Below are 14,533 nucleotides of genomic sequence, written 5' to 3' on the forward strand. Positions count from 1 at the left end.
GGCATGGATTGACATCAGTCATAAATAAAGCCTCCCTCCAATAGGACACTGGGGGCTGAAACCGAAATCCAATCTCAAGAACTCAGGGACCAATCACCTACTGATCTGACAGACTATAAGGAACAGCGGACAGTCTTTCTCTCTCTCTCTCTCTCACCTGAACCAGAATCTCGCTGCCACAGCTCAACCTGTAGCTCTGTTGCCAGAACCGGAATCAGAAACCAACCAAGTCTTTGCCGGCAACAGAAGAGTTAAACTGGGAGAAGGAGATTGAGCGAAGAATTATTTTAAAGGACTTTATTAAATAAATAACTTCACAGACCCACCTGATCAGTGGAGTTTTACAGCTGGACAATTGACTAAGTCGACTGAATACGAAAGTGTCAGTCACTTAAATAGCTATTTGAGTCTTAAGAAACTTGACCCTTGGAACGAACAGGGCCCTGCTTTCCTCAAAGACTTTGTCTTCAAGTAACTACGGTGGAACCCTGCTTACAAAGAAGATTTTGTGCACAACCTTGGAGCCTTCAAACCAGTGGAAAATCTGTTTGGAAAAGACTCTACATTCGCGAAACCCCAACTTCCAGGTGCATCGACTGAGTGGAAGTTCTTGGACAAAGCCGAACCGGACTGCCTTTGTTCCAAACCACACGGACCTCGTGCCGTGTGCTGTTATCTGAGCCCGAAGCCAGAGAGGCCTCTCTGCGACGAAGTTCACATAAGTTTAACAGTTTGGAGTTCATTATTCATGACATTTGAGAAATCAATTAGAAATGTTAATCTGTGATTCATAACTCTAGAATGTGTAATATCATTTAGTTTTCTTAAATATAAATGTGTGTTGCATTCAACTGTTTTGTTGATAATTTTAGAAATAAAATCTGTCAACGCCGAGAAATATCTTCTCATTCCTGTTTAACTGTTTAGTCTGAAATTGACACAAGTTAATAGACACCAGATTATAGGTGGCCCTGCCTATCCTTAATCATTGAATAATAATCAGTTAAGGGAAATTGTGGTAACAAGTAATGATAGGATCTTTCTCTCCACCTAAACGTTAATGAGACTGATATATATATAACGAGAAGTTACCTGACATAAATACTAACCTGCATAGTTATTGAATGTCTGACTAACAATACTAATGAGAGACTCACCTTCGTCTTACTAACCGGTATTGTAGTCAATGTGTTTATAACCTTTTTTGTTTAATGATTTGTGTGTTATCATATGCGATCCCATGGTCTTTGATTTGGTCACGGAAGTGATTTGTCTTTGATTTGTTGATCTAGAGTTGAATTTTAATTAGTTTTTCCCTTTTGTATAATTAGTGTAGTGCTACATTTAGTCTTTGTTTTTGAATAAATTTGACAATTTATATCTTTGGAATTGGTGTCTGCATCCAATTATTACAGAAAATGAGTTCTACAAGATTCCAGGATTCGTGATAAGGTGATACTATAAATTCACTTCTTTAATTGAATTTTATAAGTGTACCTTACGCTACACCTTTGACCACCACGTCTTCCTCCTCCCACTGCTTGACCTCTATTGTGACCTGGATCACCTGCCGGCTCCATGTTATCGCTGTGTTGTTGAGGTGGATAGCACGCATTTCACTCGATACTCGTACCACAATGTGAAATCAATCATCAATAACCAGTTGGCAGTATTGGAAAAGCAATTACAAGGGCCTGCATACATACAGTAATGTCAAATCTGATGTGGAAGAACAATTCCTTTATCCCTCTGTTCTCCACCAGGGTTGTGCTGATCGCCTCGATTGGCAAGTTTGCAGTGTGAGGAGTGGATCCATGTCGTCGTTCCTAGGCACTTCACAGCTGTGTGGGTGGTCAGGAGCACCTGGTAGGGCCCTGTCCACCTGGGCTGTTGGGAGGACTTTCTCTTGTGTGCTTTGATATACACAGTCATCTTGCTGGAAGGGGTGGTAAACCTGCTGGGATGGTTCAGTCTGGGCGGCTTTCATCTGTGAATGGACAGCTTCGAAAGCACGTGTTAGTCCCATACAAAAAGACAACATAGCATCATCCATCAAGTGGATGTCCATTTCCCTTACAGACAATGGAGGAGTGATGGAGAGTCTCATAAGTCATCCCATAATAATCTCACACGGAGAAAGACCTGTTTTTCTCAATTTGCTGACGATTTCATTGTCATTAGGACTATAGGAAGGGGATCTGGACGTTTGAGTCCTGTTTGTTTGCATATATTAGACAGCTTATTCTTTAATATCCCATTTTGTTTCTCCACTGCTCCAGCTGACTGAGCCTGATGGGGCAGTGAAAATGTTGTTTACCTCGCAGGGCTTTGCATAGTTCCTGCACTATTGTCCCAGTGAAGTGAGTGTTCCTATCACTGGAAATTTCCCTGGAATGCGAAATCTACATATAACATCCCTTAACTGTATTTTTGCTACTTTTACTACTTCAGCCTTCCTACGGGATAGGCTTCAACCCATTTAGAACACCTATATATTATTACAAGTATATATTCATATCCACAACATTTAAGCTTTTGAACACAATCTATTTGCATATTGCAGGATTATGAGCTTGACAAATGTGGCAAGTTCTACAATATTGCTAAGCTGTTACTATAAAACCTGGGGCAAACCAATTTAAAAGACTGATGCACACATCCCCCCTTTGCCCGTGTGGCCAACACCATGCGCCACATGGGCAAACCAGGGAAAGAGTGCCTGTGAGGCAACCAATGCATTAGCAAATGTTTGAGCTCTCTTATGGAAGGTGCAGTGGCCAGTTGCAATTTCCTGGAGCTTTTACAGTGCATCTCAAATTAAATTTCATCCAGCCCCAGGTCATAAAAGTCAAACCCTAGTTACGACATACATAACACATACATTTTGTTGCTTCAAAGAGAATACAAAAGTCAGCAAAACATTCTTTTTTACAAATTCAGTTTGTAAACTGTATTGTACATATATTTGTTGCGTTTTGATTTATAAACATTATACATTGTACAAATCTTAAGTGAAGGGCAATGGACTGATTCTGACTTCATGGCTGTCATTCTATTCATTTGAATAATGTGACATCTCCACTAATAGTACATTATAAATTAAACTATCAATAGAAGAATATGTGCTACTGCGGACGTCATCTGAGCAGTTTCACAATATATTGTAGATTCCTATAATCTGGAAAACCTTTAATTATAGTATTTTAACTTATTTCTCCACTGAGTCAAGCATCACTTCAGCGTAGTGGACCTCAGCATTGGTCTGTTCAAGTTGCTGTGAGGCTGTCTTTAAAGCCGCGCCCTTGGCCTACTGTGTCTCAACAAGAACACCAGCATCTTCTCCATATGGGTCAGACATCGGTTCCTTCAGGACACGATTCATAATATGCATATCTGCCATGTGGAATAAATCAGTCTGAAGACACAATGTGTGGTTCACACAACATCAGAGATCGTCCTTATAAAAGGCATCTCTATCACATTAGTTGACATTCGCACAATCTATAAGGTTTCTAGTAAAGGGACAATTCAAAATAATAATAATCTTGATTCCAATTTATCTCATTTATCAAATTATTTCAGTACAGCACTCAGCTGTCGTCAGCAGCATCATATCTCCTGTGTTTATTGAATCAGCTTTACTTCCTAGTGTAGATACTCTTTTTGTGTGGAGTTGTCAAAGTTTCAAAACAATGTGCTTATCTTTGTCCTTTTATCTAACTTAAATACCTGAGAACATTACAATAACTATTACAGCAGCTCCTTCAACACCATAGTTAATAGTAGTTGGGTAAATGATGGCAGTTATTAATCTTTGTTTCTCAATTCATTTTTTACCAATAAACCATAATTTGAAATTATTTCCATACTCCTATTATTCCTATTTTCATTATTATTAGTTTTATGCGGTTGTCATCTAGTATGTGACGTATTCGTCTGTATCAACATCAATATTATTATCATTATTAATACAAGCAGTGTAAATTACCATTCATTACACTCTTGCTCTGTTTGTAATAAGTTATGAACCCTTACACGTACTTACAGTCTCTGCCTTGTCTCTGACTTCTCTCTCTCTCTCTCTCTCTCTCTCTCTCTCTCTCTCTCTCTCTCTCTCTCTCTCTCTCTCTCATCTCAGGCTGCTTGTCTGCTCAGGCGAACAGGGGGAGCAGAGGAGCACATACGGCCCTTGCCCCCTGCCCCCCTCTTCCTAATTGATAGGGTATTTCTGTTTGTGAAAGGACTATTTCCAAACAGTTTTATAACTTGCAATGACTATGTTTCATTAAATTAGTTATGTTACACCTTTAGTTATACCTGTAGTAACTTCATTATTTTCCCTCATATTCCAGTCAATCACCATCAGAGTCTCTCGTGGCAGTACATTTGTCTCACACAGAACAAACTCTCCTTTCTCAACCGCTTTCAATTTTGGATAACATCGCACTGCATCCCAACAGCTGTTCTTTCTCCTATTCCTAATTTCTTACAAGAAAATGCAAGTTATATTTGATCGATTTGTATTATTACTATTTATATACATTTCACTACATTATTGTAGTTAATGAATGTATTTAATCTTTGGAAAATAAGCCTTTTCATTGATCTCAATAATGATGTCCAGGTACTTCAGGAAAGCACATTTTCAAAAAATGTGTCCAGTCAATGATTTCCCCAACTAAGAACCTGAGTGGGCACTAAGACTGTCCTCCTGCGCGGCTCATGTCTTTATTGTGTCACTTCCTCCTATTGAAGTCCAATCTACACCAGTACAGGTTCAGAAGAACTGTTCCCGAATCCAGATTGAACTGATCAATAGTTAATTTCTTACCTACACATTGTATTTAGGGATCTATTACTAGGGATTTAAAAACTCTTCATTGTGGAACTCATAGCTTCCAAATGAGCACATCGTTAATTTCCTGGAGTATCTGGTTATCTATTTATCAATATGTAAGAAACCTTCACCGAATGTTTGTGGTTGCCTCGGATTCCTATTTCTAAATTTGGCTCTAATTCCATTTCTAACATGTTACTTTTAACTTCTGTATTCGTAAGACCTATTTAAATAACTTAATTTTGTATTATTATTTCTGTTTGCAATAGCATTCTGTGTACAGTTAAATGCTGACTTTCTTGTAGGTCTGTTATTACAACATATTTAACTGGCGTTTTTTAGCTATCATTTTGTAACTATTTGTGACTTATGACTCTCTTAGTCATATTCTGGACTATACAGTACATGAAAAAGTCAAAATATGGACATTTACCTTGCGCAAACTGAAAACGTACAAACATACAAAGAGACACATATTAATTTATATCCATAGTAAATTCAGATACCATGGTTTTGGTTGGCATGTTATATTGACCTGCAGTGTCTCAAACTACCCTTATTTATTACTTATCTAGTAATTTTCCTTCAGTATCTTGAGGACTGTCATTTATACTGAAAAACATATATATATATATTTTTAATTTGTCTTCGGGGCATTCAGATTGAATTATGCCTGTTGTCTTTTCTTTCTTTTCTCTAACAAATGTTTTAAGATAGCTAGCTTTGGTTTCTCATTTCTTAATGCTTTGTATTCCTATTTTGCAAAACCGTTTTTAGGTGCTCAAGTCTATCTGAATCAAAAGTCCCATCTTCTGGAAACCTTAATTTTCTGTCACCTATTGTCCAGTCAAACGCACCGCTTCACTCCATAGTTATCATACATGTACCTTACATGTGTACCTTTAAGTGGCGGGTCGCCCGTCTTACTAGAGCTGTTCCCACACAGTAACACGTTTTCCCATTTTCTATGTATCGTTTTGTACACAACAACCAAGGCGTGCAAGCCCGCAAAATAACAATAAACGACAGGGGAGAAAACATAGCAAAAAACAAGAAAACACAAATAATACTAAATCCTATATAGGAATAACAACAAACATGCTTTTCAATGTTTGCATTTATAGAACTTGTATATAACTTAATGACTTTTCTTCATTTACCATAAACACTATAAACTTCTATAAACTATAAACACGTTATTTTATATTATCACCGGCGTATCAGATATTGAACAATTAATTAGCGCTCCTTTTTTTTTTTTTTTCTAATAGTAGGTCAAACCTACGCTGCAGTTTACAAACACACTTAAGCCTGCGGGAACCCAGACAGGAAAACACAGTCGTGTTCCTTCACAAACAAGAAGACACAGTCAAGTCTATGGTAACCCTAAGAAACCATGCTCCTCGGTTATTGGTGTCAATGGATCTCATTATCCTGAAACTTTCATGATCGAAACATGGAATACTGTTTGTCAGTTTCCATAAAACTATGCATTAAGAGTAATGCAACAGTCACTTATCATTTTGAGCAGCTGTATCAATTGATAGTTAGATCTTTGTAATGAAATGAATAGACAGTGATCTCAGATGTAATGTGTGAATTGCATTTTGAAATGGTAATACTTTGATGTTAAGTTGTGTCATTTTAGTTCAATGAACAAATGATCTGAGGTTGATGTGTATTGTATCCAAGCAATTGTAAAAAAGTGTTAGAGTTTTGAAAAATGTGCATTTTGATCATCGGGTGTGAGTTTAGTGTCTAGAGTTTTGAAAAATGACATCAAGGTTCTGAAATGAGTGCCAAAGTGATTGTAAAAAAGTGTAATATCAGGGGACAGTGGCTATTAGTGATCTGGCCTTCCGTGGCCTCTGTATTAATGTAACAGGTCACATTGTATGTGTACACTGATACTTGATAGTATAATATAGTACAAGTAAAAAACATACATAGGTATCATAGAAGTATTTTGCAGAAATGATTATGGATACTTATCAAAATGGAGAGGAAATGCTAAATCCAGTCTCCCCAGGCTGAGCTTCTATTGCTGCACCTGCTAAGTGGCTGCTGGCCCCACTATATGGATAGAGCCACACCAAGTACAAGAGTCTCCCCATTGCTATTTATATCTCCCTATCCAGTCTTCTATACGTGTCAGGGTGGGGTGCCTTTTCCCCTGCATGCTTTGAAACCTATAGCACCTGGGACACACACTTGGGATCCGGTTCCTCTGCCCCTCACATACACATGAGGAATCCCAGGTGCTCAATACGTCATACTGTCTCTTTCATCTCATGTGTAAACTATGGACAAATACATGACTAAACGTGTTTAGTTGCTTTTCCCAGAATGCTTTGCGCCACGATATGCAAATAACGGGGACTATGATTGGCTCCCTGACATTACCCACACTGCGACTGATGCTACCCATTTCACTACCCAACAAAGACCCATAATATGCATGTGTCTGTCTGCCTGTCTGTCAAAGTATGTGTGTCTGTGTCTGTTTGTGTGTGTTTGTGTGTCTGTCTCTGTGTGAAAATGTGCCTGTCTCTGTGTGAAAGTGAGTGTGTCTGTGTCTGTGTCTGTCTGTGAAAGTGAGTGTGTGAAAGTGTGTGTGAGTGTCTGTCTGTCTGTCTGTCTTTGAAAGTGTGTGTGAGTGTCTGTCTGTCATGTAACTTGCACATCTGTTAGGGCACCATATGCAGAGATGTACACATATTGTTCCTTTTCCATATACACTCACCTAAAGGATTATTAGGAACACCATACTAATACTGTGTTTGACCCCCTTTCGCCTTCAGAACTGCCTTAATTCTACGTGGCATTGATTCAACAAGGTGCTGAAAGCATTCTTTAGAAATGTTGGCCCATATTGATAGGATAGCATCTTGCAGTTGATGGAGATTTGTGGGATGCACATCCAGGGCACGAAGCTCCCGTTCCACCTGTAGCGTAAGGTACACTTATAAATTTCAATTAAAGAAGTGAATTTATAGTATCACCTTATCACGAATCCTGGAATCTTGTAGAACTCAATTTCTGTAATAATTGGACGCAGACACCAATTCCAAAGATATAAATTGTCAAATTTATTCAAAACAAAGACTAAATGTAGCACTACACTAATTATACAAAAGGGAAAAACTAATTCTAAACTAAAAACTCTATATCAACAAATCAAAGACAAATCACTTCCGTGACCAAATCAAAGACCATGGGATCGCATATGATAACACAAATCGTTAAACAAAAGAGGTTATAAACACATTGACTACAATACCAGTTAGTAAGATGAAGGTGAGTCTCTTGTTAGTATTATTAGTCAGACATTAAATAACTACGCAGGTTAGTATTTATGTCAGGTAACTTCTCGTTATATATATATCAGTCTCATTAACGTTTAGGTGGAGAGAAAGATCCTATCATTACTTGTTACCACAATTTCCCTTAACTGATTATTATTCAATGATTAAGGATAGGCAGGGCCACCTATAATCTGGTGTCTATTAACTTGTGTCAATTTCAGACTAAACAGTTAAACAGGAATGAGAAGATATTTCTCGGCGTTGACAGATTTTATTTCTAAAATTATCAACAAAACAGTTTAATGCAACACACATTTATATTTAAGAAAACTAAATGATATTACACATTCTAGAGTTATGAATCACAGATTAACATTTCTAATTGATTTCTCAAATGTCATGAATCATGAACTCCAAACTGTTAAACTTATCTGAACTTCGTCGCAGAGAGGCCTCTCTGCCTTCGGGCTCAGATAACAGCACACGGCACGAGGTCCGTGTGGTTTGGAACAAAGGCAGTCCGGTTCGGCTTTGTCCAAGAACTTCCACTCAGTCGATGCACCTGGAAGTTGGGGTTTCGCGAAAGTAGAGTCGTTTCCAAACAGATTTTCCACTGGTTTGAAGGCTCCAAGGTTGTGCACAAAATCTTCTTTGTAAGCAGGGTTCCACCGTCATTTGTCCAGCTGTAAAACTCCACTGATCAGGTGGGCACAGGCGGGCAGCGCAGTCTGTAAAGTTCTTTATTTAATAAAGTCCTTTAAAAGAATTCTTTGTACGGCTCAATCTCCTTCTCCCAGTTTAACTCTTCTGTTGCCGGCAAAGACTTGGTTGGTTTCTGGTTCCGGTTCGGGCAACAGAGCTACAGGTTGAGCTGTGGCAGCGAGTTACTGGTTCAGGTGAGAGAGAGAGAGAAAGAAAGGCCGTGTTTGTCCTTTATAGTCTGTCAGATCAATAGGTGATTGGTTCCTGAGTTCTTGAGATTGGATTTCGGTTTCAGCCCCCAGTGTCCTATTGGAGGGGGGCTTGATTTATGACTGATGTCAATCCATGCCATCTTTTGGAAATGCCGGTTGGCCTGGGTTCGTAGCTCTATGTCGGGATTTCGGCTCTCATCCACTTCAAAGAGTTTTTATCACCTACAGGCCCCTTTCTCCAGACATCTCATAGCAGAATAACAAACTATTTGGCCTCTTCTCGGTGCCATCCTCCCCAAAACTGTCACTTTGATGCAAACCAGTTCCAAGCTGATGAGCTAAGGAAATCTGATAACTTTGGGGGGGAGAGGTCTTCTTTAGATCCGTGCTTCAGCTCAGAGCCCAAATACTCTTATCCAAATACACCCAACATAACGCTACATACCCCCTTTCTTGAATGGGACTGAGGTCGACTAGGACGTTATCCCCTTCAAGACAAAATAAGACGATAAGCATTTATCTCAAAGTTATGTAACAGAATTCAACAGTGGACTTCACCATTCATGACCCCGAGAAATCAAAGAAAACAAACTAATAGTTCATTATTTAAGCAGAATGTATTCCAATCAAATTGACAATCCTATACTAGCACATATACAGGTTACATATTATAACACAAGTACATTAAAACAAAAAAACAATTGGTATTACTCAGTATTGAGTATGGTTACTGACGGTAACCAATAGGTGGAAGTTGATTAACAGAGGGAGGTGACTGGGAATTCAGGTGTTATTCAGGCACCTGACCTTCACTATGTCTATAATAGTTGGTAGGGACCTGGGTTCGAATGGTTGGCTTACATGGTAAGCCGGTGCCCCCTTTAGGGACATGCACAAAAAATGGTCTCATTGGGAAGTTGTACCTTGGTGGCTGTATCATATCTGTCATTCAATTCCACCGGCTTTGGTGATTCAACTTGAGCCCACAACCTGTTCAATAGATCCTGACCAATGATCAACTTCTCTGTTTCAAATTTGGAAATATAAACTGGATGAACCAACTTAATCTTCCCAAAGGTGAACTCTAACAATGCCTTTTGAGTGAGCTGTGCCTTAGTCTCTGTGTAACTTGTAATGTTCACACTACAAGCTTCCACTTTCAGTCGTTGGTCTGAGGTTTCCATAATTTGTTTCAGGTTGCCCATTGTGGTGGCAGACATTAAACAAATTTCAGCCCCAGTGTCCAACAAGGCTCCTCACTCCCACACATTCTCAATGGTCACTTCTATGTAAACTTGCTTGGCTCTGCCTCTCTGTGTCAGATCACCCAGTAACATCACCAAAGGTTCAGCTTGCCTGCAGGCAACTTCCCCCACTGGGAGGTCCCAGTGGGCTGATGTGTCAGAGAAACCCCCCTGCTGTTCCTCACATCCAATCAAAAACACAGAGGCGGGGACAGGGGGCGGTTCCAGAGCTAGTCATTCCTTAGGTGGCGAGTCCGGCCCTTTACCCTGGCTACTAACTTCCAGTTTGGGAAGAGGGGGCAAAGGGAGCAGAGCTAAGCGTAGCAGTAGCTCAGAAACTGCAACATTGCTCAGAGACTGAGTTAACCCACCTAGGCTAGGAGCAGATTTCTTTTTTTTATTGTAAGCCTGGGTGTCTTGGATTCCATCCTTGGGAGGTTCTTTCCTTCTTTGAATCTCTGTCCCCTCTAACTCCAGTGGAGAAATAGGGCTCTCAGAGCGCCTTGCCAGTACTTGGGTGCTTGAATCTTTACGATCAGAAGTGCTATTGTACTTGCTTTCCCAAGCTTTCTGTGCCATTTTTTCGAATTTCAGCTATGTTCATATACGTTGCGTCTGCATGTAATATGATCATTTCCTTAATCGTTGGGAACAAATTAGCAACAAACAACCCTTTAAAGCTCACCTCTTCCTCGGCCCCGGGTCGATCTTGACCCGCAAAATAGGTTTTCCTAAGCTTTTCATAGTAATCACGGGGGGACTCATGCTTACCCTGTTTGATCTGGTGTGCGGCAGTCACTGCTGCCACTGGATCAATGAACCTGGAATAGTCCCTAACTAATGCTCTGCACAAGCGTTGAAACCTATTGCAGACCATGGACCCTTGCCTCTCCATCCAAGAATGGACTTGGCGAGAGGTAGTTTTGCGGATTAGGAGAACCTTTTCCTTCTCCGTAGCCTCAGGATAGAAACTCAAAGCATACTTAATGTCCTTAATATACGCTTCCACATTTCCTTCCTTGTCTGCTGGGTTAAAGGTTTCACAATCTTTAGCCAGTTCTCTCAACTGGCGCATGTTAACCTTTCGGTCTGGACTCTCGGGAGAGGAAGTTCGTCTGTGCGACGAGCTTCTTACCCTGGGTGGAGAAAGACTACAGGGAGGGGTACGATCAGGACGAGGCAACCCGGGGCCTAAATGTGGAGACGGTGTGCGACTCCGTGCATTGGCCGGTTCCGGCTGTTCCTTTATGCTGTCAGGTGTCAGCTTTGCAGCCCACCAAGAGGCAGCTTTCAGGGCCCCTATTTGTTGCTTGAGACGCTCATTTTCAACTTCAGTTGATTTGAGTTCTCCCCTAAGCACCTGATTTACTCTCCTCATTTCTTCACTGTCCCTTTTTAAATGTATGACCTCGCCTTCGAGTATCTCCATTTTTACAGTGCCCAAATCTTTCTCCCTGACTGTTTTGCAAAGACGCATTTCCAAAACATCCCGGTCCTTCAAAACTATCCTTTCATTTTCAACCGCTTTACATCTGTCATTTTGCAGACCTTTTACTTGGATCAGAGTTGTTTCCAATTCAACTTGACATTGTCTTAAATCATTTCCTAATTGCTCTCTCTGTTCAATTAAGTCCTCTTTTTCAGCATTCAACACAATGACTTGTTTTCCACAAGTATCTAGCTTTCCTTCAAATTCTAAAACCATTCCATGCCGTTTGGCTCTTTCTTCTTTCGCTTTAGCATACTTTTCTCCTAGCTTTTTCAGTTTTTCAAACTTGCTTATGATCCAGTTCACTACCCTTGAGCTCGCAAGTGCTAAGCTAGCCATAACTTTCATCACCTCTATCGACTCTTTTTCGAGTTGCGTCGTAGTGTCGTTTACCAACTGAGTTCGACGCGACTCTACTTCAAAGTCCAAACTGCCTAGGCGTCCAAGGAATTCAGGAATCTCTGTTCCTGGCACCTTAACAATCAATGCTTCACATGGGGACATTTGGGTAATCATTGTTTTGGCTATTCAGTAACAACCCAACAGAACAGTACTCGATTAATCACCTAATGACTCTAATGCCAACGCTTAGGATATCAACAATTTATCACAAGTAACTAAAACAGACTTAATCTTTTGTGACTTTGGATTTATGACTGATGTCAATCCATGCCATCTTTTGGAAATGCCGGTTGGCCTGGGTTCGTAGCTCTATGTCGGGATTTCGGCTCTCATCCACTTCAAAGAGTTTTTATCACCCACAGGCCCCTTTCTCCAGACATCTCATAGCAGAATAACAAACTATTTGGCCTCTTCTCGGTGCCATCCTCCCCAAAACTGTCACTTTGATGCAAACCAGTTCCAAGCTGATGAGCTAAGGAAATCTGATAACTTTGGGGGGGAGAGGTCTTCTTTAGATCCGTGCTTCAGCTCAGAGCCCAAATACTCTTATCCAAATACACCCAACATAACGTTACACACCACATCCCAAAGATGCTCTATTGGGTTGAGATCTGGTGACTGTGGGGGCCAGTTTAGTACAGTGAACTCATTGTCATGTTCAAGAAACCAATTTGAAATGATTCGACCTTTGTGACATGGTACATTATCCTGCTGGAAGTAGCCATCAGAGGATGGGTACATGGTGGTCATAAAGGGATGGACATGGTCAGAAACAACGGGCCGTGGCATTTAAACGATGCCCAATTGGCACTAAGGGGCCTAAAGTGTGCCAAGAAAACATCCCCCACACCATTACACCACCACCACCAGCCTGCACAGTGGTAACAAGGCATGATGGATCCATGTTCTCATTCTGTTTACGCCAAATTCTGACTCTGAAATCGAGACTCATCAGACCAGGCAACATTTTTCCAGTCTTCAACTGTCCAATTTTGGTGAGCTTGTGCAAATTGTAGCCTCTTTTTCCTATTTGTAGTGGAGATGAGTGGTACCCAGTGGGGTCTTCTGCTGTTGTAGCCCATCCGCCTCAAGGTTGTACGTGTTGTGGCATCACAAATGCTTTGCTGCATACCTCGGTTGTAGCGAGTGGTTATTTCAGTCAAAGTTGCTCTTCTATCAGCTTGAATCGAGTCGGCCCATTCTCCTCTGAGCTCTAGCATCAACAAGGCATTTTCGCCCACAAGACTGCCGCATACTGGATGTTTTTCCCTTTTCACACCATTCTTTGTAAACCCTAGAAATGGTTGTGCGTGAAAATCCCAGTAACTGAGCAGATTGTGAAATATTCAGAGCGGCCCGTCTGGCACCAACAACCATGCCACGCTCAAAATTGCTTAAATCACCTTTCATTCCCATTCAGACATTCAGTTTGGAGTTCAGGAGATTGTCTTGACCAGGACCACACCCCTAAATGCATTGAAGCAACTGCCATGTGATTGGTTGGTTAGATAATTGCATTAATGAGAAATTGAACAGGTGTTCCTAATAATCCTTTAGGTGAGTGTATATGTATGTATGTATGTATGCATGTCCAATTGCTTTGACAATTCAAATGCACTGAATTGAGAGAGAGAGAGAGAGAGAGAGAGAGAGAGAGAGAGAGAGTTGTAGTCCAGACCACTGCAAAATTCCTGCTGAAGTGATCTGGATCACCACACAATGGCCCAAGGACCACTGCAAACTTGGATTTCAATGTATTTGTGTAATCTGTGTTGCAATAGCACATACCATGTTCCTTTGTGGTGATCTGGTTAATTCTGATCTGGGAAAACCACAATCCTGCAGGTTTAATAAGTCTCTCTACACATCAGTCCCTGAGTACCTTCAACCAATGGTCATTTTGACCAATTAAGCCCAAGATTTGAGTCAATTAAGTTGTCAAGGACTACCCAGTGAAGACGTGAACTCACGACTAGGTCACACTGTGAGCTCACCAGAGCAGACATTACACTGAGCTCACTGTGAGCTCACTTAGCGCTTTTCCAGCGACATGGTGCCGGTGCTGGAGCCGGAGCCGCTGCCCTTACTCGGTGGCTAACCCACCTCTATGTTACAAATGTTCCCTAAACACTTATTTTGCAAGATCAATAAAAATCCTTTAGGAAATTTAAACTTTTACTGACACACATAGTTAATAGCAATGTATTATAACTTTACCAAAAATAATAATCTGTATATCTTTAATTGTTTAGACGTTATTAAGATATAATGCATCTTTCACATAGGGAACATTTGTAACATGTTAGGAAAAACAAACAAATGATTTGAAAATATTCATAATT

The sequence above is a fragment of the Amia ocellicauda genome, unplaced genomic scaffold (assembly GCF_036373705.1).
Source record: "Amia ocellicauda isolate fAmiCal2 unplaced genomic scaffold, fAmiCal2.hap1 HAP1_SCAFFOLD_62, whole genome shotgun sequence".
Classification (NCBI taxonomy): Eukaryota; Metazoa; Chordata; class Actinopteri; order Amiiformes; family Amiidae; genus Amia; species Amia ocellicauda.